Below are 5663 nucleotides of genomic sequence, written 5' to 3'. Positions count from 1 at the left end.
TTTTTTTTGGAGACAAAATCTTGCTTTGTTGTCCAGGCTGGAATGCAACATGATTTCAGCTCACTGCAACCTCTGCCTCCCAGATTCAAGCAATTCTCCTGTCTCAGCCTCCTGAGTAGCTAGGACTACTGGTGCACACCACCGTCCTTGGCTAATTTTTGTATTTTTTTTTTAGTAGAGATGGTTTCACCATATTGGTCAGGCTCCCAAAGTGCTGGGTTTACTGGCGTGAGCCACCACGCCTGGCTGAATGTTTTATTTTCATAGAAGTTTTGGAGTTCAAACATCTTGATTTGCAAGATGTTTGTATACTCTATGTTCATACTGTTAATTTTCTTTCTGCCACTTTCTGTTCAAATGGCTGGTATTTTTGCCTATATAATTAACTTAAAATATGTCAGTCTGCTATAAATCTTACCAAATGCAATAAATTAAACAAACTAACAGGCACAAATTTCTTAAAAATATGCCTTTATCTTTCTTGGACTTAACATTGAGGCTGCTGAATAGCAATATCCATAAGGAGAGCCTTCTGTAGGAAGGTTCTACTTTTAACTAATCCCTTCACTAATTCATTGCTTTTGACTATTCCTGTGTCTTTAAAAATGGATTTATATCACACTGTTAACTTGATATTCAGGCCACATTTTCCTGAAAGTGTCCTGGATTTCGTCTTTATCTAAAAGTCACTTTTTAATTGTGGCATTGTTGACCTTGTGTGGAGGCTTGGGATTTTATCCCACATGACTCCCTCAGGCAACACACCTGAGGAAAGACACATGAGAGATCTGTACTCCCATGAAAGTAGCCTTGAAAAACTGAGATGAGGAAAATTGTCTCTGAATGTGCAGAGCTTTAGGCAGTGTGTTTGTGCACTTTATGCTGAAGGACAAATTAACTAAGGTTACACTCACAGGTAGTGGAATCTGGGACATGAGCATATGGTGGTGAACACAAAGTGCTAAATCTCTGTATAGCATGATAACACTCAGCAGAGAGCATCTCTCATGGAAAAGGTCCTCTCAGCCAACCTCTGTTATCTCCTGTCACAGTTTTAGAATGATGGATAGATGAATGAATTAGCCTCAGTATCAGGGACAGAAATGATCTATATAGGCCTTACAGGTTCTCACTTACCAAGCCTGATCTAGTTTGCCATTGTGGATCATCTGGCATTCAAGTAAACAAGACTAACATGTAGCTCCTGTACTAAGAGTCATCCTGAAGGAGTTTAGGTAGCTGTGGTAACTAAAATGGGTGACTTTTTTGTTTAAGTACCAGCACTTTATTTTATAGAAATACTGGAAACACTTTTACCAAAAAAAAATTGTGCCTTTTATGCTGAAAGCCTGAGCCAACATCACTGTCTTGAGACATAAGATGGTCTTATCTAACCTCATGAGCTTGATCTCCCTAGTACACAGCATCCAACTAAGTAAGCCACTTTCCTACAAAGGAGGTGTGAAAATAGGCACATAGTTATGAATTCCAGGTTGTAAAGCTTCCAGCCTGATAGAGCAGTGGAACGACTTGCTGAAGGCATATGTGGAGCACCAGCCCCGAGGAAACAATCTATGAAAAGGGGGTGTCAACCTCCAGGAAAAAAGAACATTCAAGTCATACATTTGGTTCCATGTTCCTGAATTTGAATCTAGGATACAAGAAATGTAAATGCATAGCTATACTAATCTTCACTCTCAGTGATATAGTGTGGCACTTTGTGTTTTCTGTTATTGCAGTTCTGGGCTCTGCAGATTTAGAGATTTTCATTCTGAAAGGCGAACTCTCAACAGCATACATAACAATGATTGAGCTTTAATCTACGGATAACACTGGCCATTTTGGGTTCCTTGTGCACAGAGAACAGAGATAAGAGTCACCATCTTGGAATGTGCAGTTGGCTCTGTTCAGCAGAAGGAGTTAGAGCTGCTCTTACATGTGGAGTGTTGAGAAGATTATGGAGAACTACAGTGATTCATTTGGGCTCTCTCTCCCTGCAATGTATACTTGTTACTGTGAATGGAAACATAGAGCAAACCTATCAGAGAAGAGAACAGTTTGAATCACACCATCAAGTAAGCTAGAAAGAATAACAGTAATAAAAGCTCAAAGTGAGGAGTTTCTAGTATATATAGTTCAGGAATGAGATAATGAGTCCTTGCAGTGGCCCCAAGACCATTCTACAGAGATATGGGCTATAGTACATCCTATTAACCTCCCTCTTCTAAGTTCCTCTCAGGAAGGGAGGTCCACTAGAGTCCAGGGATACTGCTCCCCTAAATTATGTGATAAAGATTCAGTCAGCACAAATAGTGAACTGGGTCAAATATAATAATTTGCAACTCAAATCCTCTTTGTAGAAATAACTAACTTCCCAGATGCCACCTTTGTGTTCTTCTTGGTTGTAAAGATCCAGATCCACGCTTTTCCCAGAGCCCATATTCAATGACTTAGCAAGAAAAAGATGTAAAGACTTGATCATTGCATCCTGGCATTGGTGACACTGACAAGGAAAATTTGCTTCGGAATGCACTTTATTGTTGTCTGAGATTCTTTTACATCCATATTGTAGCCCACCTCACCAATCCTGTCTCTTTACCTTTTACAAGATAGGTTCTCCTGAGTCAGTAGCTAAGATGAAATTCTGTATGCAATATTTTTATTAGAGATCAAACAGCAGGACCTAAAATTTCACTGAAGTAGAAGCATTGTGCAGAAAGACAATACGGTAATTATCTCTATTTACCAAATTAAGAGCCAAATCTACAGAATCCAGTACTTACAGTTCTACATTTATTTATTCATCAAATAATGTCAGTCACGCACCTTTCATCAGGCATTCTTCTATGGGCTGGAGATGTATTGGAGAATAAAAGGGATCAATTCTTCTTACTCTATTAAAACTTAAAGCCTAATGGAAATTTTAAAATAATAAAATATGTACACAACATTAAATGATAGTTTAAAATAAAGCATGGGAAGGGGATGTGGTAGAAAACAATTTTATATCAGGTACTCCACGACAGACTGTAATAAATGTTCACTTGCAAACAAGGGTAATAGTGCTCTCTTGATTTATGCAGAAAGAGCTTTTCAAGCAAGTGTCATGAAAAAGTGAGCTGGTAAGAAACTGAGAAGATATAAGAGGGATACTTGGAAGCATAAGGTTACAAAATATAGGCTATTATTGACATTTTATTCTGAGAAAAGGGTTAAGGGCAATAATATTAGTATCAAAATAATATAAAGACAATTCCCTAGATCACCATTGAAGCCATCATTCTAAATAAAACTTTTCAAATGGAAACACTAATAGAATCACAACAGTTTGTTGAATTTGCGGGTAGAGGAGAGGACTGTACAGAGCTAAGCAACTGGACATGAATCTTGATTTCCTCTTTTCCCCAACCTAGACTGGCATACAGTATAATAATAATAATTGTGCATAATATATTGAAAGAGTTACCCTCCACCAACCTTATATACGTTAGCACATTTAGGAGACCAATGGAGAAAAGATAGAGAGGTTTTAGGTTTTGGGCAACACTTAGGGTAGGCGAAGCCCTGAGGAATTACTATTACCTTTTTTTGGCAGGGCTTCTGTCTACATAAATGACTTTAGTCTTCCAAATCTAAGTATCAGCACTGTTCTACCAGACCAATCTCTTGAATCTTTGAAAAATATATACCACGTAATCCAGCAGGAACAATTTTCTCAACAGCTGATATGCCCAGAACCAGGGCCTACAGAAAAACAAAGGTGAAATATCAGAACTTCTTGGAGCACCCAAGTAATCCCTCATTCAGGGTGGGAAATAGAAAATGCCAAGGAGCAAAATAAGAACTGGACCCCACATTAGTCACAGTCTGGGCTGAGAGTACTCCACACAGACAGCACTGTTGGGTTTGGCTGTGTTCAGCTATGAATGGGGGCATTTGATAAATTCGAATATGTGCATTCATTATCTGGCATCACAAAGAAAACAGGTTTGGTCTCAGAGTGTCCCATTTAGCTGTCACTGCTTAATTAGTCAGGTCCCAGGAACAGGTGGGGGACATAAAATATTGGGAGGGTACTTCAAACTATGGAATACCTGAGGCACAGGGCCTAAGGAAAAGGTCTTTTTTTCCTGGCTCTAAGGATGATTCTGATCCCAAGACTCAGTCAGTTTTCAAGCAGCCTGGGTGCTGACCCAAGTGCCACCAGGATTTCTGTGTGGTGTGCTGTAGTGAGGGGTGATGTGACTCCATAACACTGGTTAGGTGCAAGAGAAATAACGTACATAGACCAATGTAAATCCAAATTACTTATGAACCTTTACCAGCTTTGAATTAAGTCATGAAAGAAACCAGCTTATTTGTTGAGTCAAATGTACACTTTATTTAAGAACACATCAGAGTGAAAAAAAAAATTGCTAGATTCTCCAATACCGTTATCTCAGCCACCAGAGCACCCTGACTCAATGTGGTTTTAACAAGTTTTATAAGGTCTTTCACTTGATGCATCTGTTGGGAGAAAAATCTCCACCAGTCTTTTGCAATTCTCATAATGGTACTGACAACTCTTTGTTCTAATTTATCCTTTTGAAGATACATAAATAGTGGACAAGTGTGGGAGATGAGGATTGTATTTACGTTTCTATATGATTGTTTCATTATTATTTTATATTTTTTGCAATAAAATTAAGCCCAAATTCTCTAACTCCTGGTAGAGAAAAACATGGTATATCAAGAAGCCTTTTAGTTTTTCTCCTTTTCCCTTTCCAAGTGGGAAAGCAAAACCTTCTCTTAGCATAGCACTCAGAGAATGTGCTTCTCTCCTGTCATCCTTGCACCTTCCATTTGAGAGGTTTCTGTCATTAAAACTCATGTTCCCCATACTTACCTGGCAGGGGAGATACCATGATCACGAAGGTGGTTTTCCCAGGGCAAGGCTTATCCATTGCACTCCGGATGTGCTGACCCCTGCGATTTCCCCAAATGTGGGAAACTCGACTGCATAATTTGTGGTAGTGGGGGACTGTGTTCGCCCTTTCCCCAAAAAAAAAAAAAAAAACAACTCATGTTCCTGTAAAACCCAAATATAACAAGCCTCCCCACAATCTCTCAAATTTTTCACTGAAATAGATTTTCCTTTTGAGATTATTGTCAGACAATAGATATAACAACAAAAATAATTAACAATATTGTTAATTATTTTTGTTGTTATCTGTACTCTTAATATTTCTGATTATAGACATTGTATTGAACAATTTAATTAATTGCCATATTTAACACCACAACGACCTCATGAGGTGGCTACTATAGAGGTGTTTCTAATTTATAGGTTATGTATATCAGGACTAAAGAAGATGAAGTTATCCACTTTAGTCATTATTTTTAGCCTGATGTTTTGGTTTTACTCTAGGGTTTAAAATTTTTAAGAATGTATCCATCAGTATGCTCAGCTTTTCTACATCTGAAAATATGGCTTGTCTTTTTATGAGGAGCTTGAAATACATATTATTGGCAGTAATTTCTGCTATAGTATTATGGTTTTATGGATTCAGGCTTGCAAGAGGTAAAAAGGAAGGTTTCTTCACTCAAGGAGCTAATACGCTAATGTGAGTACTAACTGTAGTGTGACATCAATGTTGATGCAAGTCAATAAACCATTTAACAAA

At 38.1% G+C, this 5663-nt stretch overlaps 1 non-coding gene across 1 annotated transcript; it reads left to right on the top strand.

The window, feature by feature from the left end:
• Positions 1 to 4877: 4877 nt before the first annotated feature.
• LOC119470392 lies at positions 4878 to 5041 on the top strand. Its single transcript, XR_005199284.1, has one exon. It is a non-coding gene; the product is annotated as a U1 spliceosomal RNA (small nuclear RNA).
• Positions 5042 to 5663: the final 622 nt, after the last annotated feature.

This window comes from Cebus imitator, unplaced genomic scaffold (assembly GCF_001604975.1).
Source record: "Cebus imitator isolate Cc_AM_T3 unplaced genomic scaffold, Cebus_imitator-1.0 Scaffold29, whole genome shotgun sequence".
Classification (NCBI taxonomy): domain Eukaryota; kingdom Metazoa; phylum Chordata; class Mammalia; order Primates; family Cebidae; genus Cebus; species Cebus imitator.
This window is presented reverse-complemented; position numbering and strand designations above follow the sequence as displayed.